This window comes from Acomys russatus, chromosome 2 (assembly GCF_903995435.1).
Source record: "Acomys russatus chromosome 2, mAcoRus1.1, whole genome shotgun sequence".
Classification (NCBI taxonomy): Eukaryota; Metazoa; Chordata; class Mammalia; order Rodentia; family Muridae; genus Acomys; species Acomys russatus.
Genome location: NC_067138.1, coordinates 47092176 through 47116560, shown reverse-complemented (window position 1 = coordinate 47116560; position 24385 = coordinate 47092176). Strand labels below are relative to the sequence as shown.

Sequence of the window (24385 nt, the reverse complement as noted above, 5' to 3'; positions counted from 1 at the left end):
GCTGGCGTGTGGCCCCTTCTTTTCTCTGCATTAGTTTCTTTTTTTGTATTGTAACAAATTATACTAAATTTAATGGGCTGAAATGGTATATGGCACTAACCTAGAGTTCTTTAGGTAAAATGCCCAGTAAAGCTCTCATTAGACAGAAAGCAAGGCGTTGGCTAGCTTGCTGTGTTCCTTTTGAAGGTGCAAGGAAGAATATGGGTTCACTGAGTTGCTGCAGCGTGAACTTTTCTTTCTTTCTTTTTTTTAATTTAATGATGTTGAGGTTTAGAACTCTTTGGACATATGCCAAGGAGTGGCATTTCTGGATTATATGATGAATTTATTTTTAGTTTTTTGAGGGTTCTTACTTATTTATAAACTGGCTGGTATAGTTTGCAATCCCACTAATAATGAATGAAGATTCCTTTCCCCCCACCTCCTCCAGCTTTTGTTGTCTTGTTTTGTTGATCTTTGCCATTCTGACTGGAGTAAGGTGGAATCTCAACGTTGTTTTGATTTGCATTTTCTTAAATGGTAGGGAATGATGAACATTTTTTGAGCTATTTCTTATCCATTATTTTTGTTTTAAGAATTTTCTTATCAGATCACAAGCCAACATTTTACATGGGCAGCTTATTTTCTTTACTCTTTGTTCTTTGAGGTCTTTATAAATTCTGAATATTAATCCTCTATTAGATGTTGACATTTGCAAAGATTCTCTTCCATTCCCTGGGCTTCTTTTCCACTTGATTTGTTTCTAGAAGCTGCTGGGTGTCAGGAAGTCCCACTTGTCAATTGTGGCCTTTAATTTTCAAGCAAATTCAAGAAGTTCTTTCTCAGACCTGTACCATGTAGAGTACTGCCTGTGTTTTCTCATAGACGTTTCAGATTTCATATTTAGCTTTGTGACTCCTTTGGAGTTAGTTTTTGTGCAAGGTGATAGGCAGTAAACTGATTTCATTCTTCTGCACGTGCACACACAGCTTTCTCTGCACCATTTGTTGAAGATTCCCTTTTCTCCAGCTTATATTTTTGGCATCCTTATTGCGTATTAAATGGCTGAAGTCATGTGTTTTTGTCTACGGGTCTTTGATTTTGTTCCATTTGTCTACATGTTTGTTTTTTTGTGTCAGTACCATCTTGTTTTTTATTACACTATAACACTGTAATATATCTTGAGATCTGGAATGGTGATCTCTCCAGCATTGTTCTTTTTTGCTCAGGATTGTTTTGATTATATGGGATCTTTGGTGGTTCCATATGAATTTTGAGATGGTTTAATTCTATTTCTGTTAAGAATGAGATGGAATTTTGGTTGGGTTTGCACTGAATTACTAAATAGCTTTTGGTAGAATGGCTATTTTTATAACATTATTTTATGGGCATGGGCTGTTTCCATTTTCTAGTAGTGTCTTTCTTTCTCCAGAGATTTAAGGTTTTCATTGTGTAGGTTTTTCATATCATTCATTGGGTTTATTTCTAGATGTTTTATTTTCCTTGAGGCTACTGTGAATTGGAATGTCTGTGATGTTTTTGTCTGTATGTTTGTTGTTGGTTTACAGTAAATTTATTGTTTTTTGTAAATTGATTCTATAAACTGTCACTTTGATAAAATTGTTATTTCTAGAAGTTTTCTGGTAGAACTTTTGGGATCTATTATATATAGATGTATTATAATACATTATTTGCATCTAGGGATAGTTTGACTTTTTTCCCTATATATTTTCCTTATATTATTGCTCCAACTAGTGAAAAGGAGTGGGGATAGTGGCAGCCATGTCTCATTCCTGATTTCAGTGTGATTGCTTCACGTTTTTCTACAGTTAGGATATTGTTGGCTTTAGATTTTTTATAAATAGGTTTTGGTTTTTTTTTATGTTGAGATATGTTTCTTTTAGTTCTATTCTCTCTAGGACTTTGATCATGAAGGCATATTGGATTTTGTCATAGGCTTTTTCTGCATTTATTGTTATTGTGCTATTTTTGCCTTAAAGTCCATTTATATGATTTATTACATTTATTGATTTCTGTATGTTGAATCACATTTGCATCTCTGGGATAAAGCCATCTTGGTCATGGTTTGTAATCTTTTCTTCCTTCCTTTCTTCCTTCCTTCCTTCCTTCCTTCCTTCCTTCCTTTCCTTTCTTCCTTTCTTCCTTTCTTTCCTTTCATTGCTTATACTCTATTTGCAGGTATTTTATTGAATGTTTTGTTTAAATAAGCAACACTAATATTTATTTATTTATTGAAAATACATACTCGGGCCTCCAAGAGACATCAACCAAACATGACAAATATATATGATAAGGCAAAAGCCTTCACACCAAAGCTGGACAAGGCAATTCAACAGGAGGAAAAAAATCCCAACTGGTTCCCACAGTTAGGAGTTCCACAAAAACACCAAGCTAACAGCCTCAACATATAAGCAGAGAACCTGGTGCAGACTCTCGCAGGCATCCATTCTTGTTGCTTCAATCTCTGTGAGGCCATATGCACTCTGCTTAGTTGAGCTTGTTGGGCATATTCTCCTGGTGTCCTCCATTCCTTCTCACTCCTATAATCTTTTCTCCCCTCTTCTGTGGGATTCCCCAAGCTCCAGTGGCTGGGACCTGATGGAGACCTCCAATACAGACTCTCTCTCTGCATAATGTTTAGCTGTGGGTCTCTGATCTGCTTTCATCTGCTGCCAGAGGAAGCCTCTGTGATGCTGACTGGATAAGAAACTGCCCTATGAGTTTAGCAGAATATCTTTAGAAATCACTTTATTGATTTTTTCCCCCAGACCTGTCATGTTTGGTTCTACCATATGTTTCTGGTCTACTAGTCTCTGGTTCCTGGCTATCCAAGCAGTGTCAGACATGGTCTTCCTCTTGTGGAGTGGGCCTCAAGTTAAATCAGACATTGATTGGCTGCTTCTACAATTTATTGAACATTAAAAAATCTCTGTTAATCAGGGATATTTGCCTTTACTTTTCTTTTCTTGTTGTGTTTTTTCATATCATAGTTTTGATATTAGAATGATATTCACTTCATGGAGTTTGGGTTGCTTCTTCTGTTTCTGTGTGTGTGTGTGACACACACACATACACACTTGTATGTGTTTTTTTATTTTAATAAATTTAAGATTTAATATACTTCACAAATAATGATCTTCCAGGTAACATACATTTTATGATATAAACATTATCATGAGGTATAAATCACTTAATTCTACAAATCAGAGTTTACATAGTTTTAAAAAAATCAAATACAAAAATAACGGTGTCTGCAAAGTTAACCCTGGAAGAGATTCTAAGCTGTGTCACTGGGTTGGCCCCTACGCATAGAGCCCCATGCACTGGGGCTTGAGTTTTATTTAGACCCAGAGTTGAAATGACGTCTGATTCTTCTTTGTGCTATTCTGATTCTAAGCTGTGAAGGTGGTTTCTTGTAAACCTTGGACATCAGATTTATTCTGCCTGAATTTAATGCCTGTAGTTCTCTGATTATTCACGCTCATGTGTAAGTTTATGTAAGTTCAGCAATAAAATAATGTTGGGAGGTTTTCTATTACAAATGAGCATGGCTCCCAAGGTCACCACATCATCATTAAGAAACTTATGTAGCGCTGGAGAGATGGCTCAAAGGTTAGGAGCACTGTCTGCTCTTCCAGAGGTCCTAAGTTCAATTCCCAGCAACCACATGGTGGCTCACAACCATCTATACCCTCTCATGGCCTCTTCTGACATGCGCGTGTAGATACAAATTGGACATTAACATACATAAAACAAATAAATAAAATATATTTTTTAAAAAAGAAACTTGTATATGATTTGCCTGGAAAGGAGAATTATGGTTATATCCATTAAACTTTTTATTTCATTATAACTGGAGATATTTTTCTGGGTGAAATGACAGGACAACTAGGATTTCTTTTTTATAAAATGTGGGAAATAGAAGATACAGCAAGTAATCCGTTGATCAATATTGAGCTGGGCAATTTCTGATATGGATGCATTTGCATAAGCTTCAAATGTTTAAGAACATGAAATAATAATGAAAAACAATTTTTGCTCCTCACCCTAAACATTAAAACATAATTCACCACGTCTGGGCACAAACTTTTTCTCCAAAGAAATGCCAAATGCGGTTTTCAGCACATCCTCTGTTTCTTCCTCATTTACGTTCTTTTTTTTTTTTTTTTTTTTTTTTCTGTACAAGTAACAGTTTACTTCTTTTTTTTTTTATTTGTAAATTTTATTTTTTTTTAATTAATTTATTCTTGTTACATCTCAATGTTTATCCCATCCCTTGTATCCTCCCATTCCTCCCCCCCCCCCCCATTTTCCCATTCTTCCCCTCCCCTATGACTGTTCTTGAGGGGGATTACGTCCCCCTATATATTCTCATAGGGTATCAAGTCTCTTCTTGGCTACTTGCTGTCCTTCCTCTGAGTGCCACCAGGTCTCCCCCTCCAGGGGACATGGTCAAATGTGAGGCACCAGAGTACGTGAGAAAGTTGTATCACACTCTCCACTCAACTGTGGAGAATATTCTGACCATTGGCTAGATCTGGGAAGGGGTTTAAAGTTTACCTCCTGTATTGTCCTTGGCTGGTGCCTTAGTTTGAGTGGGACCCCTGGGCCCAAATCTGCCTATCATATTGTTCTACTTGTAGATTTCTAGGACCCTCTGGATCCTTTTATTTTGCTGTTCTCCCATGCGTCTCTCATTTAGAGTCCCAATAGGATGCCTTCCCCTCTGTCCCAGTTTCCTGGTAAGTGAAGGCTTTCGTGGGACATGCCCCTTGGGCTAGTATGCAGATATAAGTGAGTATATACCATTTGCTTCTTTCTGCTTCTGGGTTAACTCACTCATTATGATCATTTCTAGCTCAATCATTTATCCACAAATTCGGGAATTCCTTGTTTTAATAGCTGAGTAGTATTCCATAGTGTATATGTACCACAGTTTCTTTATCCACTCTTCTACTGAGGGACACTTAGGCTGTTTCCATGTTCTGGCTATTATGAATAAGGCTGCTATAAACATGGTTGAGCAAATTTTCTTGTTGTGTGCTGGAGCATCTTCTGGGTATATTCCAAGGAGTGGAATAGCTGGGTCTTGAGGAAGCCCTATTCCCATTTTTCTGAGATAGCACCAGATAGATTTCCAAAGTGGCTGTACTAGTTTGCATTCCCACCAGCAATGAAGGAGTGTTCCTCTCTCCCCACATCCTCGCCAGCATGTGGTGTCGCTTAAATTTTTGATCTTAGCCATTCTGATGGGTGTAAGATGGAATCTCAGAGTTGTTTTGATTTGCATTTCCCTGATGACTAAGGAGGTTGAGCATTTCTTTAAGTGTTTCTCAGCCATTTGATACTCCTCTGTTGAGAATTCTCTGTTTAGTTCCAAGCCCCATTTCTCAATTGGGTTATTCGGTTTGGTGATGGTTAATTTCTTGAGTTCTTTATATATTTTGGATATTAGACCTTTGTCAGATGTAGGGTTGGTGAAGATTTTTTCCCAGTCTGTAGGCTGTCGCTTTGTTCTCTTGACAGTGTCTCCTGCCTTACAGAAGCTTCTCAGCCTCATGAGGTCCCATTTATTAATGGTTGACATTAAGGCCTGGGCCGTTGGTGTTCTGTTCAGGAAGTTGTCTCCTGTGCCAATATGTTCCAGGCTCTTTCCCACTTTTTCTTCTAAGTGGCTTAGTGTCTCTGGTTTTATGTTGAGGTCTTTAATCCACTTGGATTTGAGTTTTGTGCAAGGTGACAGATATGGGTCCAGTTTCATTTTTTTACACATAGACCTCCAGTTAGACCAGCACCATTTGTTGAAGATGCTATCCTTTTTCCATTGAATGGATTTGGCTTCTTTGTCAAAAATCAAGTGACCATATGTGTGTGGATTCATATCTGGGTCTTCGATTCGATTCCACTGATCAACCAGCCTGTTGCTGTGCCAGTACCATGCTGTTTTAAGTACTATTGCTTTATAGTACAGTTTGAGATCAGGTATGGAGATTCCTCCGGAGCATCTTTTATTGTACAAGATTGTTTTAGCTATTCTGGGTTTTTTGTTTTCCATATGAAGTTCAGAATTGAACTTTCAATGTCTTTAAAAAATTGTGTAGTTATTTTGATAGGGATTGCATTGAATCTGTAGATTGCTTTTGGTAGGATGGCCATTTTTACTATGTTAATTCTCCCGATCCATGAGCAAGGAAGATCACGCCATCTTCTCAGGTCATCTTCAATCTCTTTCTTCAGAGTTTTGAAATTTTTTTCATACAAGTCCTTCACTTGCTTAGTTAGGGTAACTCCTAGATATTTTATATTGCTTGTGGCTAATGTGAAGGGTGTGGTTTTCCTAATTTCTTCCTCTGCAAGCTTGTCATTTGTGTATAGGAAGGCTACAGACTTTTTTGAGTTAATTTTGTATCCAGCCAATTTGCTGAAGGTGTTTATCAGCTTTAGGAGTTCTCTGGTGGAGTTTTGAGGGTCACTTATGTACACTATCATATCATCTGCAAAGAGGGATAATTTGACTTCCTCCTTTCCCATTTGGATACCCTTGATCTCCTTTTGTTGTCTTATTGCTCTGGCTAGAACTTCGAGTACTATATTGAAGAGATATGGAGAGAGTGGGCAGCCTTGCCTTGTTCCCGATTTTAGAGGAATTTCCTTGAGTATCTCCCCATTTACTTTGATTTTGGCTATTGGCTTGCTGTATATAGCCTTTATTATGTTGAGGAAAGTGCCTTGTATCCCCGATCTCTCTAAAACTTTAAACATGAATGGGTGTTGAATTTTATCAAATGCTTTCTCTGCATCCAAGGAGATGATCATGTGGTTTTTTATTTTCAGTTTGTTTATATGGTGGATTACATTGATGGATTTCCGTATATTAAACCATCCCTGCATGCCTGGAATGAAGCCTACTTGGTCATGATGAATGATATCTTTGATGTGCTCCTGTATTCGTTTTGCAAGTATTTTATTTAGTATTTTTGCATCTATGTTCATAAGAGAAATTGGTCTGAAATTCTCTTTCTTTGTTGAGTCTTTGTGAGGTTTAGGTATCAATGAGACTATGGCCTCATAGAATGAATTTGGTAATTTTCCATCCATTTCTATCTTTTGGAGTAGCTTGAAGAGTATCGGTATTAGCTCGCCCTTAAAGGTCTGGTAGAATTCTGCACTGAAACCATCTGGCCCTGGGCTTTTTTTGGTTGGGAGACCATCGATGATTGCTTCTATTTCTGTAGGGGAAATGGGACTATTTAACTTGTTCATCTGTTCTTCATTCAACTTTGGCAAGTGAACTTGATCAAGAAAATCGTCCATTTCCCTTAGATTTTCAAATTTTGTGGCGTATATGCCATCAAAGTAGGATCTTATGATTCTTTGAATTTCTTCAGTGTCTGTTGTTATGTCTCCCTTTTCATTTCTGATTTTGTTGATTTCAATACTGTCTCTCCGCCTTTTAGTTAGTTTGGCTAATGGTCTGTCTATCTTGTTGATTTTCTCAAAGAACCAGCTTTTGGTTTTGTTGATTCTTTGGACTGTTTTCTTAGTTTCTAATTTGTTAATTTCAGCCCTGAGTTTGATTATTTCCAGGCGTCTACTCCTCTTGGGTGTTTCTGCTTCTTTTTTTTCTAGGGCTTCCAGTTGTGTTGTTAAGCTGCTTATGTGCGATGTTTCCAATTTCTTTTTAAAGGCACTTAGTGCTATGAATTTTCCTCTTAGCACTGCTTTCAATGTATCCCACAAATTTGGGTATGTTGTTTCTTCATTTTCATTGAATTCAGAAACTCCTTGATTTCTTTCTTTATTTCTTCCCTGACCCAGGTGTCATTTAGCAGAGAGTTGTTTAGTTTCCACAAACGTGTAGGGTTTTTGTTATTTCTGTTGTTGTTGAATTGCAGCCTAAGAGCATGGTGATCTGATAGGATACAAGGTATTATTTCAATCCTCTTGTATCTGTTGAGGCTTGCTTTGTGACCTACGATGTGATCAATTTTGGAGAAGGTTCCATGGGGTGCAGAGAAGAAGGTGTATTCTTTCTTGTTTGGGTGAAAGGTTCTATAGATATCTGTTAGATCCATTTGACCCATGGCATTGGTTAATGATGTTATTTCTCGGCTTAGTTTCTGTTTCAATGACTTATCCTTCAGTGAGAGTGGGGTGTTGAAGTCTCCCACTATTATTGTGTGGGGATTGATGTGTGGTTTAAGCTTTTTTAGGAGATCTTTTACAAATGTGGGTGCCCTTGTATTGGGAGCATAGATGTTCAGAATTGTGATGTCATCTTGGTTGACTTTACCTTTGATGAGTATGAAGTGTCCTTCCTCATCCCTTTTGATTAATTTTGGTTGAAAGTCTATTTTGTTCGATACTAAAATGGCTACACCTGCTTGCTTCTTGTGACCATTTGCTTGGAATATTTTTTTCCAACCTTTTACCCTGAGGTAATGCCTTTCATTATGGGTGAGATGTGTTTCTTGGATGCAGAAGAATGTTGGGTCTTGTTTATGTACCCATTCAGTTAGTCTGTGTCTTTTTATTGGAGAATTGAGGCCATTGATGTTGAGAGATATTAATGACCAGTGACTGTTAAGAGTCTTAATTTTGATGTTGTTTCCAGTCGAGCGTTTGTGTAGTTGTGTTTTTGCCATGGGATAGTTATCTATTTCCTGGGTAGTTTTGGTTGTAGCTTGACCCTTTGGGATGGAGTTTTCCTTCTAGGACCTTCTGTAAAGCTGGGTTTGTGGATAGGTACTGTTTGAATTTGTTTTTGTCATGGAATATTTTGTTTTCTCCATCAATGGTTATTGATAATTTTGCTGGGTAAAGTAGTCTGGCCTGGCATCTGTGTTCTCTTAGGGTTTGCAGGATCTCTGTCCAGGCCCTTCTGGCTTTTATGGTCTCTGCTGAGAAGTCAGGTGTAATTCTGATAGGTTTACCATTAAATGTTATTTGGCCCTTTTCCCTTGCAGCTTTTAATATTTTTTCTTTGTTCTGCATGTTTTGTGTTTTGATTATTATGTGGCGGGCAGTTTTTCTTTTCTGGTCAATTCTATTTGGTGTTCTGTAGGCCTCTTGTATGTTTATAGGCATCTCTTTCTTTAGATTGGGGAAATTTTCTTCTATGATTTTGTTGAGAATATTTTCTGGGCCCTGGAGTCTGATGTCTTCTCTTTCTTCAATGCCTATTATCCTCAGATTTCTTCTTTTCATGGTGTCCTTAATTTCTTGGATGTTTTGTGTCAGGAGTTTTCCAGATTTGGCATTTTCTTTAATGGTTGATTCAATATCTATGATTGTATCTTCTAGCCCTGAGATTCGTTCTTCCATCTCTTGGATTCTGTTAGAAAAGCTCACCTCTGTGTTGCTCGCCTTCTTCTCTGAGGTCTCACGTTCTCGTTTTTCTTCTGTCTGTGTGTTTATCATTGAATCCATTTTCATTTTCAGATCTTGAACTGATTTTTTGATTTCTTTCATCTGATTTTTTGTATATTCCTGAGTTTCTTCCATTGCCTCTTTATAGGTCTTCAGAGCTTGAACCGTTTTACTTATTTCTTTCATCTGGTTGTTTGCATTTTCCTGCAATTTTTCCAGTTCCACTCTATGTGCTTCTTTTATGTCTCTCACCTGTTTGTCTGCGTCTTCCTGCATTTGATTACGAATTTTATTTGTTTCCTCCATTATCATCCTCATTACTAAGGATTTGAGGTAATTTTCTTGTATTTCCGTTGTATTTGAGTTCTCTGGGTGGTTTTCTTTGGGATAGCTGGAAACTGGAGACGCCATGTTGTTTTGGGTTTTTTGCGTATGCTTTTTCGTTGTCCTTTAGACATCTTGCCGTCTTTGTTTTTGTTGGGTAGCTTCCAGAGTTGAATGGAGGGTGTCTGACGATAGATTCACTTGTTTTCTTACGATTTCCCTAGGCTGCGAGCTCAAAGCTTCACTGGTGTGGATGTTAGGAGGTTAGCCCTGTTGTTCTGGTCTCTCACAGCCAGTGATCCTCAGTCCCCCTCTGCTGTGGATCCTGCACTTGTTCTGGGTCTCTGAATGAGCGTTGGGTCAGGCCAAGGTATCCACAGCCTTCTGTGTTCCCTGCCAAGTCCAGCCAGGAGCACTGGGACCGAACCACGGGCAGAACTCAGCTAGATTCTCAGGGCCTGAACCGTCTGCCAAGCTCAGCTAGGGATTTTGGGCCCAAAATGCACACAGGGTCCAGCCAGAATTTTTGGGCTGGGACTATGCACCAAGCTCCACTAGGGCCTTTTGGCCCAAAGTGCGTGCTGTGGTCAGTTATTGACTCAGGGCCCGAACTGACCACCAATCTCAGCCAGGAATTCTGGATTCAAACTGCACACTGTGTCCAACCAGAGTCTTAGAGCTGGTGGAACCGAGAGCTCTGTCCAGCCTGTGCCACAGCAGGAGAACTGCGGCTGCTCTGAGTTAGCGCCAGTGGTGGAACAAGTGCTCCGCCCGGACTGTGTCACCGCAGGGGAGCTGCCGCTGAGCTGAGGTGGTGCCTAGGATGGAACCGAGCACGTCACCAAGCCTGCGCCACAGCAGGAGAACTGCGGCTGCTCTGAGTTAGCCCCAGTGGTGGAACAAGTGCTCCGCCCGGACTGTGTCACCGCAGGGGAGCTGCCGCTGAGCTGAGGTGGTGCCTAGGATGGAACCGAGCACGTCACCAAGCCTGCGCCACAGCAGGAGAACTGCAGCTGCTCTGAGTTAGCGCCTGTGATGAAACCAAGTGCTCCGCCCGGACTGTGTCACCACAGGGGAGCTGCCGCTGAGCTGAGGTGGTGCCTAGGATGGAACCGAGCACGTCACCAAGCCTGCGCCACAGCAGGAGAACTGCGGCTGCTCTGAGTTAGCGCCTGTGGTGGAACCAAGTCCTCCGCCCGGACTGTGTCACCGCAGGGGAGCTGCCGCTGAGCTGAGGTGGTGCCTAGGATGGAACCGAGCACGTCACCAAGCCTGCGCCACAGCAGGAGAACTGCGGCTGCTCTGAGTTAGTGCCTGTGATGAAACCAAGTGCTCCGCCCAGACTGTGTCACCGCAGGGGAGCTGCCGCTGAGCTGAGGTGGTGCCTAGGATGGAACCGAGCACGTCACCAAGCCTGCGCCACAGCAGGAGAACTGCGGCTGCTCTGAGTTAGTGCCTGTGATGAAACCAAGTGCTCCGCCCAGACTGTGTCACCGCAGGGGAGCTGCCGCTGAGCTGAGGTGGTGCCTAGGATGGAACCGAGCACGTCACCAAGCCTGCGCCACAGCAGGAGAACTGTGGCTGCTCTGAGTTAGCGCCTGTGGTGAAACCAAGTGCTCCGCCCAGACTGTGTCACCGCAGGGGAGCTGCCGCTGAGCTGAGGTGGTGCCTAGGATGGAACCGAGCACGTCACCAAGCCTGCGCCACAGCAGGAGAACTGCGGCTGCTCTGAGTTAGCGCCAGTGGTGGAACAAGTGCTCCGCCCAGACTGTGTCACCGCAGGGGAGCTGCCGCTGAGCTGAGGTGGTGCCTAGTGTGGAGCAGCGTGCTCAACTAAGCCTGCGCCACAGCAGGGGAGCTATGGCCACGCTGAGTTAGTGCCTCAGGCAGAATTGTTTGCTGGGCCGGGCCAATACCCGGGACTCTGGGGCCGAACTGTCCGCCGAGTCCAGTCTGGGTCCAAAGGCTCCACGCGACCCAAATCCTGCCCCGAGTCCCCTCTCCTGCAGCAATTCCCACCAGCCACCACACCAATCGCCTCCACCGGAAGGCTATGAGCTGCAAACCTCAGCCGCCGCTGCTGGTGCCGCTGGTGCTGCTGCCTCTGCCGCTGCCGCTCCGATCAGAGAAAAACCACGCTCCTCCTGTGTGCAGGGGCAGGCAGGTCCTCCGCACCCTGGTCCCTCCGAACCGTGGAGCACTCCTGCTGCTGTGATGTTCGGACCTCGGTGTTCCTGGCTCAGAAATCTGTGCAATTCCCTGAATTGTTCACTGGAGCCTCCAAACGTGGTCCGCACTGCTCGCCGCCATCTTGGATCCTCCCCTCATTTACGTTCTTAAACTCAACCAGGTCTACATTGTCCTTGTAACTGCATTTGGTACTTGTAAGTAAACAGCAAACCCCTTCTAACGTCTGCAAGGAACAAAATGATGTGCTTACAAACACAGAGGATGGTGACGTCTGAAGGTAGGTGTTCACATACGCAAAATCTTCAATAATACGGGGCTCAAGAGTAAAAGAATAGATTTTCCGATATTTGTTCTTCTCAAGGATTTCTGAGTCAGCAAATTCCTGGTTTGGAACATACTTCTGTCTTCTGATTTGGTCCAGGTACCACGTCCCATTCTCTTCTGTCAAAAGGAAGATGCCAGGCATCTGAGGCTGACTCTTCCCTGTCGTTAATTCCAAAGGCCACAATGTAGTTCCTGTCACCGATGGTCACCTGTACTAGAAGGTGGACCATTTCACTGTTGTATTTGCTGACGGGAGTTATGTAAACATATCCTCCCAACATGGTGGTTTTGAAGCCCACTTTGGTCATAGCCCAGTACAGCAGTTGATTGACCTGGAGACACTACCCGCCCGCTTCTTCCTTACTGTGTTTTCAAAAACGGCCTCGAAGCCCAGCTCCATGGCTTCTCCACAATGCATGTTAACATTCTCAAAAGGAACTGTTCGCATCAGGTGCTGAAGAATCTCCGTTAATGTGTCCAAGTCCAGTTCATTCACTGTATTCTTATAACCAATCCTTTCAAAGTATGCTTCGATGTCCATGGTCCCTGTCGTGGTCAGTTTAAGGTAGCCTGATTGTCAGATTTAACTCAGAGGTCTTACACGGCTTCCTCTCGGTGAAAACAGCGTTCCGTTAGTTAAAGATTTTCAGTATTGCTTTTCAAGCATGAGCCACAGCACTTTCTGAATAACTTTAGAACTTGCTGTTCAGGCCTGGGTAGAATTCTGCCTCCTGGTCTTCCAGTAAAACAGGGTGAAACCCTGCATTCGAAGTACAACAGCAAGTCGGTCCCAGCAGCCTAGCAGCTCTCAGCTCACCAGGTGTCTCCCAGGCCTCTCTTGTATGTGTTTTAATAGCTTAAAAAGTATTGACTATAGGTCATCTTTGAAAGTCTGCTAGAATTCTGCTGTGAACACATCTGGCCCTTGAATTTGTTAATTTGAAGGCTTTTGCTGTTTCATATGCTCATTTATTATAGATCTGTTAGGTTATTGATTTCCTTTTGGTTTAATTGTGATGGCTTGGATGAATCTAGAAATTTGTCCATTTCTTTTAGATTTTCTAACTTAGAGGTAATGGTTTTTAAAGTTTCCCCTTACATTATTCTGAAATCTTTGGTATTTGTTGTAATGTTTCCCTGTTCATTTTGGATTCTGTCAGTTTGGAGTCTCTCGTTTTTTCTTTTTGTTAGGTCTATCAATATTGTTTATCCATCTCAAAAAAGTACCAGCTCTTAGATTTATTGATTCTTTGTACTTCTTTTTTTGTGTCTATTTTATTAATGGCGCCTATAACTTTAATTGTTTTTTAACTAACAACAGGATTTGGGTTTGGTTCATTCTTGTTTTGTTTTGTTTTCAAGACAGGGTTTCTCTGTGTAGCCTTTGCTGTCCTGGACTCCCTTTGTAAACTGGGCTGGCCTTGTACTAACAGATCTGCCTGCCTCTAACTCCCTAAGTACCACACTGGCTTGGTTCATTCTTGTTTTTCCAATTTTTAATGTTTATCATTAAGGCATATATTTACTCTCTTTTCGATTTTTAAAATGTAGGCATTTAGAATTATAACTTTGCATAGTATGGCTATTTTCAATGTGTCCCAGAGGTTTTGCTTGTTGTGTTCTCATTTTCATTAGTTCTAGGATTTTAAATTTTATTTTGTGAATTCTTCTTTGGCTTATTCATCTTTCAATAATGAATTATTTTATCTTCGTGAGTTCATGTATTTACTAGAGATTTGTTTGCTCTTAATGTGAAGTTCTATTGCATTATGGTCTGTCTTTATTACCTTTCATTGCTGTGATAAAACATCATGGCTAAGGCAATTTATAAAAGAAAAGATTTAATTTGGGGCTTACAAGTTTCAGAGGGTTAGATTTCATGATGGTAGACCAAAGGCTAGTTAGCTTGTGTCTGGGGATCCATAAATCTAAGTTATAAGCCCCATTAGTAATGGCAAACAAGAATTAGAAAAACTATCGGGTGCCAGGCAAATAGACTAGAGTACAAAAAGGAACTTTAATATAAAGTGGAAACAATTACAAAACTCTAAAATAGAGTGAGGTAGAGGGGCACTCAAGGACTGATAAACAAAGGCATTATGGGGTATGGGGTTTGATCGATAGGACAAATGAACCTTAGGGACCATGGCTCTGATATCTGATCAGTCCTCATTCTCATTGGCTTTGGCAGTCCAGGCAACTGAATGATGTTCCTTAGGATGTATAGTTGGCGTCACTCACAGCCTGGGAGGAACAGAACAAAGGCAATGGGATTTTAATAAAAACCAATGGAGAAAAGGCTAAGAAGACACATATGTCCTGGTAGAGCTGTACCACAGGACTACTGTCATAATTGCTTTAAGGTTACAAGTTGTTTATACATTATGAAATTAAGACTCGGAAATTAGATGTTGGCCAGTAAATTATTGGGTTATTTTGTTTCTTTTTGAAGATGAAAATTTAGTTTGGATTTTGGCCAAAGGGAGGAAAGAATTTCCAACAACTGCAACTTTCTAAGGATAAAATGGTAGGTAGTGAAGTCTGAATTCAAGTTCCTGGTAGATGAGTCACTTGGAAGACTCAACAGGTGATAATCAAGGTTCCTTTTTAGTCTTGGATCTTATCCAAATCAGGAATGTAAATTGTCTATACTTCATTACACTATTTTAATTTGTTGAACGTTTGGCCTCCTAAATTTTATGCTTTTTATTTAGAAAAGAAATATTAGAGGCTGATGAGATGGCTCAGAGGTTAAGAGTACTGGGTACTTGGATAATTTTTGTTAGACATGCTTGGCCATTTGAGTAATCTTCTTTAATGTAAAATCCCTTTAATACACTGATTAGGTATTAGATTAATCAATAATATTTTATGATTTATTGTAAAATACAAATTTATGCAGAAATATTGAAATGTTACACTAATCATATCTCCCGAGGTTCCTTGTTGTTGTTGTTGCTATGGTTTTTTTGAAATAGGGTTTTTCTTGTAGCCTTGGCCGTCACGGATGCACTTGGTAGACTAGGCTGGCCTCAAACTTGAAGAGATCCACCTGTCTCAGTCTCCTTGAATGCTGGGATTACAGAATGCTGGGATTACAGGCATGCACCCTTGAACCAGGCTATTGTTTTTGTTTTTTTAGCAGCATAAAATCTAAACTGGCATATCTCATTTCAAAGTCACTTGCTTAAGTACAAGAATAAAACAAAAATCTATCTTCTTGTTGCACTGAATTTCAATAGCCTTACCACCTAAAAATTGCCTTTATCTTGTGTGTGTGTGTGTGAACATACCATGGAATGTATATGGTGGTTAGGGGATAATTTGTGGGAGTCAGTTTCCTCCTTCTACTATGTGGGTCTTGGGTATTATACATTAAATTTTTAGCTTTGGTGGCAAACACCATTACTTGATGAATCATCTCATTAGTCTTTTAAATTGTAACTAAAGCTTACAACTGCATAGGTTCTTTAAGGAGGGCCTACTTATATTTAAGATATACTGTTTGGGGTAATATCATATTATATAAACAATGTTTATTAGCCTACTAGTCTCCAAAGAAGGAAGTCCACAAAAATGTTGTTTCATTTGAAGGTTTGTGTCTATATTTAATGAAGAGATGTAGAGAGAAAGAGCTTATACACTTTTATTTTGGTGCCTGAAATCATAGACTCATAGGGTTTATGTGCTTTAGAGGTCATTAATGTTGACTCTTTTAATTCCATTATATAGATGAGGAAACTGTGTCACAGTAATATTGTTACTTATCTATTCATCTGCTTTACTTACCAGTCATTTTACTTGGCAGTTTGTTCAATTATTACCCACCATCTAAAGAAGCTTGGGCAAGATTATACTGCCAGTAGATGGGGTCCTGTTGCTTTCTCTCCAGATTCTGGGTTACTGCAATGAAAAGAACTTATTATTCCTATTTGTCTAATGGCTACAAAGTGACTAACAAACCTAGGAGTCTGAAAGTGGGTAAAATCGTTAGAATCAAGAAAAACAATCTTATCCTGTGCAAACTAGATTTGGAATAAAGCCAAATCCCACCTTCTTGTTGCACTGACTTTGATGGCCTTACTATTTTTTAAATTTACACTTATTAATTACGTGTGTCCTTATATATACATCATGGCATGTGTATGTGGTCAGAGGACAATTTGTGGGAGTTGGTTTTCTCCTTAACCAGTTACTAGTGATAAAAATTTCCTAATGTGTTTACTTAACTTTGATATATACAACTTATATTTTATACATAATATTAGGTAGCAGTCATATGAATTATGCTATTTTAGTCTTTATAGGTTCCAAGATAGATATCATTTAAAAAACAGGTCACATCCTGAAAGGCTCGTAGAATTTTAATTTTCAGTAATTAAGTATATCTCCCTCAAGAAGAGTCTTGTGTCTTAAGAAGTTGATTTTATAAAGAAAAAGCATATTTCTCTTGACCTAATGTCAGGTTTGGGACCTATACTTTGCATTGTTGTTGCCATTCTGTGGGTGGAAACTCAGAGGTTCTGAGAGGTTAATTATACCCAAAAGTCATTTGGGACATTAAAAATAAAAAGAGTCATTTCACTTATTTTATGTCCTTGTTGAGAGAAAGAGAATGAAAGTAATACTAGATATGGCACTAAGCAAGCATACCACATGGTAGATTTCTCTTCATTCCCTAGCCCACTGTGTGTGAAATTTTGAACAGTGTTTTCTAGAGAGAGGTGGGGACCAACACGATAATAACAGTAGGAATATGCTGGCTATGTTTGCAATGCCTTTCACTAACTGCCTCACGTGCACCATCTCATTTAATTTTTGCAGCAAACAAATTAATGTTTTCATTGTAAGTTGAGAAAATGGGGCTTGGAGTGAATCAGGAGCATGCCCAAGATTACTGCTCATAGGCCGAAGCAGCGTCAGTGTAAAACCCCTGTGTTTTGGAAGGTTCCTGTTTCCCTACATTTTCCTTTTCCTTACAAACAGGTGGCAGAAATGAGTTATGACTTCAGTGGGTGTAAAAAATTATTTATGTTGCTTTTCTAAGGCAAACAACCCTAGATATCTGTGAAACATTTGTTTTAACCAGTTGTTATTACTGCTCATAGGCCGAAGCAGCGTCAGTGTAAAACCCCTGTGTTTTGGAAGGTTCCTGTTTCCCTACATTTTCCTTTTCCTTACAAACAGGTGGCAGAAATGAGTTATGACTTCAGTGGGTGTAAAAAATTATTTATGTTGCTTTTCTAAGGCAAACAACCCTAGATATCTGTGAAACATTTGTTTTAACCAGTTGTTATAAAATTTAAAAGAATTTGAGTTGTTTTGTGAATAAAATGCTAGAACTTAATATTATAAATGAATACTTGCATAAATAATCATTAACTTTTTAAACATAAAATTTGGTCCTATAAGGCCTTCTGATTTAAGAAGACTTTATGCCAATTTCTATTGTTAATCCATACAACTGTGAGATAAAGCCAGGAGGAATCCTTATTTTTGTTTCTCTGCTCCTTTAAATATAATGGTGCCAGCTTCACTGCTACTAGCCAGAATAAAGAGCAAGTCTGTGACTTTTCTGCTTTTTCAATGTGTCCTAATTGTGTCTATCATTTACAGATACTCTAGAAAACTGTTCAGTTCTATGTATTAGCAAATACTCTCCTTCATTCAAAATTCAAATCTTTTGCTAATCCCAGCTGCAGCCTTTTGCATGGTGGAATCCAGTGAGGGAATGTTGGCCTTCCTCTGTATTCTATTTCAGTCATCCTTAAAACGAGGTCCTGTGGATCAGCAGGAACAGTGGGTGAAATTGTGAGGGATATGAATTATTGAGTCTCACTCAGAGTTAGTGAGTCATTGACCGAAGGGCAGCAGTATATATTTACAGGTGCTCCTGGAGCTGCATGCACTGAAGTTTGAAAACTGCGACCTAGGTGGTAGTTCTGTGTAGACCTATGCTTTGGTTCTGGTAGCCTCAGCTTCTGTGATTAGGACAATGAATGCAGGGATAGAATGGAGGCCAGAAAGGTTATTCTGTCGCTGGTGTTGTTATCAACTGGCTTCTAGCTTGAAGATGCTTCCTTTAGTGGCTGTGTTTTTAGAAACCTCACTCCTTTCTTTCTTGCCACCCTGCCCCCACCCCCTTGTGATATAGAATGTCTTATTTGGGTGTGTATTGCCAAGGTCAATTAGGATGACCTTGGGAGTGCTTTTGACATGGTTTACAGGGCACAAAATAGTTAAGAACATAAAAATACAAGTACATTCCTTTATTAGCAAGACCATACCTTACCCCACTGACTTCCATTTCTCAAGTGTAAAAGATCTATCATTTGATCTGAGTTAGCTGAGATAACCCAAAGAAGGACTTAAGACACTGAGGTCTTACTAAGAGTAGGCTCAAGGAAGCAGAGAATACACAGCTCTGGTTAAAACTGCCTGCTAGTACCCACGCAATGCTCCAACATATAGCTTTACATTATCTCACTTCCTGATGGAGAAAGGCTTTGCTCAGTTCCCTGTAGGTGCAAACTGGTGAAGCCTCTGCATGAGTCAATTACTTCTTGCAGAATTCCTGCCTTAAGGGTCTGTGCATACATACCTTAGGATCTAGAACTGGTGAACGTTTATGAATAATGCAAAAAACCCTTGCTGTATAAATGAGTTAAAGCTTGGCTAATAGGGAGCAAAGCTGACAACTATGTCTTCTTTTGAATGTAAAGTGAACATATATATATATATATATATATATGTATATATATATATATATATATATATATATATATATATATAAAATTTATTTTTTAAAATTCTATTTTGAGTGTATAAGGGTTTTGCCTGCATGTTTTACCATGTGCATGCCTGGTAGGCAGAGGAGGGCAACAGATCCCCTGAAACTGGATTTACACAAGGTTATGGTTGTGTTATGGAGCTTGGGACTGAGCTCAGGTTCTCTGGTAGAGCAGCCAGGGCTCTTGACTACTGGGCTATCTTTCCAGCCCAGTTAGCAGTCATTCTAATTTTCTATCTTCAGAGTTTGGTACAAAGTCAAGAAAGTTACATGATAAATTTATATAAAATTGGAAGCCGGGCGTGGTGGCGCACACCTTTAATCCCAGCACTTGGGAGGCAGAGGCAGGCGGATCGCTGTGAGTTCGAGGCCAGCCTGGTCTACAAAGTGAGCCCAGGGTGGCCAAGGCTACACAGAGAAACCCTGTCTCGAAAAACCAAAAAAAAAAAAAAAAAAAAAAAAAAAAAAAAATTGGAGAAGAACGCAAAAGAGAATGTGTAAGTTTGCTGTCCTCAGATGAATAACAGTGCCAAGAATAAAATTACTCTTCAGTGATTCACAAATTATATTGGTAAGAGCCAAAATACTGTAACTACTCACCTCTCCAAAGGAAGATGATCAGACGTGGCTATGAAGGCCAGCCACCTGAGTTCCAATCTCACGTCCCTTTGGAGAAAGGACAGGACCAACTTGTGCAAGTTGTGCTTCGATCTCTGCATCTGCATTAGAAAAAGTGTGCATATGCACATACACACTAAATATAAAATACTTTAAAATTTTAAATTTTAATTAAAATGTATTACATCCTTATTCCCTTTACTCCTTCCAATCCCTCAAATGTGTTCCCTTTATACCTTCTCCTCTCAGTTTTGAGGACTTTTTCTGTGATTATTACATACAACATATATACAGAAATAGTAATTCATTATAGAGAATAACACAGGGGTATTTCCCTAAAATCTAGTACTAAATCATTTAATTTAACTTATCTGTCTCACTTGTGGGAATATACTCCAAGAAAATGTAGCCAGCATAACAAAGAGATATGTACATTTTCAAGCCCCTTGCAGTGAGTGGTGTTGCCAATAGACAAGATATGGAACCAATGCAGATCTTTATAAAGGGACAAAAAATGTAGTTTCTGCAAACAGTGGAACATTAATAATAACAACAACAACAACAACAAAAAATGAAGTCTCATCTTCAGCAAAATTGCTGGAACTGGAGCATGATGTGTTAAATGAAATAAACCAGTCACATGAGCTCATCCAAATATTAAAGCCAAAAGAGAGAAGTTGGTCAGGATAGTGGTAGACATGAATAAAAGGTTAGACAAATATATGTAGCACAAGAGGATCAGTGTTGTTCACAATGACTGACTACCTGGGAGAGATGCTTAAACCTTCCAAACTAAAATTAAATAGTAAGTAAGTAAATAAATAAAATTGCTTGTTCTTGCTCGTATCTAGATTCTGGCTTGTAATGTATACATGCTTGCAGGTCAATGGGTAAAGGGTGGTTTATGCTAAGAGTGTGTAGGGGAGGGAGAAGGCAGGCAGACACTTGTAGAAAGGCCACTGGGTGAGGACAGAAAGGATGTTCACAGGGCTGGAGGTGAGGGAGAAGGAGGCTGTCACTGAGAGAACTCAGGCAGGAACCTGGAGTCAGGAGCTGAGAGAGAAGCCGTGGAACAGTCATGATTACTTGCTTGTTCTTCAGCATTTCCCCAAGCCTGCTTTCTCATACAGTTCAGGACCACCTGTCCAGAGACAGCTCTGCTCTCAGTGGGGTGGGCCCTACCACATCAGTCACTGATTAATAAATAAGAAAAGAAAAAAGGAAAAGAAAGAAAGAAAGAAAAAGCCATATATTTGCCTACAGGCCAATCCTATAGAGGCATTTTCTTAATGGAGGTCCCCTCTTGTTAGATGATCTTGGTTCGTGTCAAGCTGACAAAACAAAACACAAAACACAACAAAACAAGCAAAACTTCAAACCAAAACAAACCAAAAATTCAAAAGAACACCCCCCACCAAAAAAACAAACAAAAAACAAAACAAACCTCCCCCCCAAAAAAAACCCCAAAACCAAAAACCAAACCAAACCAAACATCCCAAACAACCAAAACAAAACTAGCAAAACACACTAGCAGGAGCAGATGATGCTTCCACATTCTGCAGCCTGACTGAGATGTAGTTTAGCCCACTTGGGCACAGCTAAGTTGTTATTGGAAAACATGTTTCCCCAGGCAGTTGCTTCTGAGGAACAAGAAATCTTTTTGGCTTAGTCTTTCTGTATATGAATTAAGTAGGGCTTTTTAAAAAAATAGATTTTAAAAAATTTGTTCTTTATTTATATATTCACTCTCCTCCAGGTCCCACATCCAGCTCTTTTCCCCCATTCCCCCCTCCCACAAAGCAACTCCAAAGGTCTTAAAGCCACATGGTCAGGTCCATTCCAGCAATGAGCCCACTCCTGGTTTTTTCATTTCCTATTTCTGTAATAAAACACCCCAGCAAAAGCAACTTAAGTGAGAATGGGTATATTTAGCTCACAATTTCAGGTCACATACAGATGGTCATTATAGAAAAGTCAAGGTAAAAGGCACTCGATGCTGCTAAGTCACATGACTCCGCAGTCAAGAGCAGAAAGCAAGGAATTAATGTCTGCATGTTTGTGCTCAGCACTTTCTCTACTAGTATACAGGACAAGATCCTCTGCCTAGGGACTCAGTGAGCGGGGTCTTCCCATCTCAATTAATGCAATCAAGCAATCTGCCACAGGCATGTTTACAGGCCAAACTAATCAAGGTAATCCCACACTGCAGCCCCCATCCCCTGGTGATTCAACTGCGTGTTAAATTGGTAATTAAAACTAACCGTCACAAGACAGGAGTTTTATCCCCAGGGCTCATAAGGCAGGAGGAAAGAACTGACCTCTGCAAGTTGTCCTGTGACCTCCACACACATCTTGTGGAATAGATAAAATAAATGAATGAAAAAAATATAATAAAAAAAAAACCCCAAACCATAACTTCAGACTTTTAAAAAATAGCCACCAACAAAACTTTTTAAACGTACAAGATTTGAATCCTAACTCGGTGAATTTGGATTCAGTCTGGAGTGAGTAGTGCTGGCCTCTAGGCAGCCTCCCTGTCTTGTAGGAGCTGAATACTTACTTCTTTTCCTAAGTCTACACTGAGTGACTTCATGTACATAGCTTGAAGTTAGATTTAGGAAATGCTGTGGACTAGAGACCCCCCTCTTGGAGTTCTGGATGTCAAGCATTTACTAGTATACTATTGGTTTGGGTCCTGTGGAGACACTCACTAACCTCACACCCAGGGAGTGAATGTGGTAGTTAGTGTTGTTGTATCTCACTTACTATAAACTGTGCATATATGGTAATTTCAATCTTTTATCCCTTTCTTTCCCAAGTAATTTTGTTTAGTGAATATCTTCCTTTACTTGAATAGCATCGTTGTAGCCTTCTTTACTTGAATTGGAGTTACTTTAATAAAAATACCAACTTCACATAATAGAGAAAATAATGTAAACGATCTCATCTTCTTTTGTCATTCTTCCCCGCGCCCCTGCCAGTTCTTAAAGGCTTTATTTTGCTTCGTTCAAGACTTGGGAGGGGGCTCCAGGGCGCTTACAAAGCTGCCTAGTGGCTTGAGAGGTTCATTGAGGCGGTGGTCCTAAGGCTGGCCAGCGCAGAGCTGACGAGGGAGCGCCTGGGAAGGTAAGGAGGCCTTCTAGTCCTGCTTGAGAGTGAGTAGCTCAAAGAGATACTCGCCCAGAGATGCCTGTGGCACGCCAGTTGGCGCGGGCTGTGGCGCAGCCAGCTTATGCATGTTGGTCACGTGGTTGCCCATGTTGATGAGCTTCACCTCCTCATCCAGGAAGTGGTTTTCCAAGAAATCGCAGAGATGAGGGCCTGTGTGAGCAGAACCTAGGGAATGAAGATCCAAGAGAGCCTGTCTCAGGTTCTTCTACAGGGCCAAGGCAGCGTCCATGGCCTCCTGGGCTTTACCTCACTCATCTTGAGATGGCTTCTGCACGTCTTGGAAGAGTGCGCAATCCTGGCGCTGGCTCTGCAACTTGAGAGGTTCGGCGCCCTCTCTCTTCTTGGCCAATTCGCGGAAAAAGTGGCCTACATCATCCACAGTCACATCATCACGATCAACATAGTAGCCCGGAGAGAGGTAGGTGTAGGAGGCCCGCAGGTGCAAGTTGACCAGGTGGTTTGTGGCAGCTTCCACTTTGGTGGAATAATTTTGAGGAATCTGGGAGGTCATGGATGATCCGAAGTACGGAGCTAATTGCAAAGAGACGGTGTTGGCTGGTCCTATAAGCCGAGGGCAGTAAGGAGCTGGCCCCAGAGGCTGTGACTGGAGAGACTGTAAGGGGGCTGGAAGCTAAAAAGAGGGAGTCTCTGGGTCTGTTCCGTCCAAACACGGTTGATCCATGGGACCTCCATGGTGCTATTCTCTTTGTCACTTTATTAGGGACTATTTTTTTGTTGGTGATTTGTTTGGTTGGTTGTTGAGACAGGGTCTCTCTATGTACGTAGCCCTGGCTGTCCTGGAACTGTAGGCCAGCTTGGCCTCAAGCTCACAGGGTTACACCTACTTCTGCCTCCCAAGTGTGGGATTAAAGGTATGTGCCACCATTCCTGACCTTCATTAGAATGTGCTAAAGAGAAAGCAGTCAATATTAATTTAATAATGGACATAAGACATGTTCTCCAAAGTTAAAATATTAACATAACTTCATTTAATCCGTTACAATGATGCAATTGTTTTAAGCAGAAACTTAGGTTATAGCCTTTCCAATACTATAATTTAACAAACGATTTCTATGTTCAAGCTAATCGCTATCATGGCAATAATCCATGGGATTTGGAGGTAGAAGAGAGCCTAGTACCTTCAGTTAGTTCATTATCTGTTGTATAAGAGAATACTACAAACTGGGGTGTTTATAAACAAGTACAAATGTCTTTGGCTGATGACCCTGGAGACAGGAAAGTCCAAAATCATTTTTACAGAATCTGGAGAATGTTTTTGTGCTTGCCGTTCCATGATGGAAGGTAGAAGGGCAAGTGTCTTATTCGCTTTTCTGTTGCTATGATGAAACATCATGGCCAAGGCAACTTAAAAAGAAAAGCATTTAATTTGGAATCTATATTTCCATAGGGTTAGTACATGACCATCAAGGTTGGAAACATGACACCAGGCAGGTAGTCCTGGTACCTGAGCAATAGCAGAGAACTGATATATGAACCTCATGCAAGAGGGAGGCAGGGGGTGAGCTAATTGGAAATTGTGTGGCATTATGAAGTCACACCTCATCTAATGGGCGATACTTCCTAATCCTTCCAAAGCAG

The 24385-nt window shown here is 40.5% G+C and overlaps 2 pseudogenes; both read right to left on the bottom strand.

The window, feature by feature from the left end:
* Positions 1–3783: 3783 nt before the first annotated feature.
* On the bottom strand, positions 3784–13038 carry LOC127202366 (arylamine N-acetyltransferase 1-like; annotated as a pseudogene).
* A 9716-nt stretch (positions 13039–22754) lies between these two features.
* Positions 22755–23297, bottom strand: LOC127202325 (ferritin light chain 1-like; annotated as a pseudogene).
* Positions 23298–24385: the final 1088 nt, after the last annotated feature.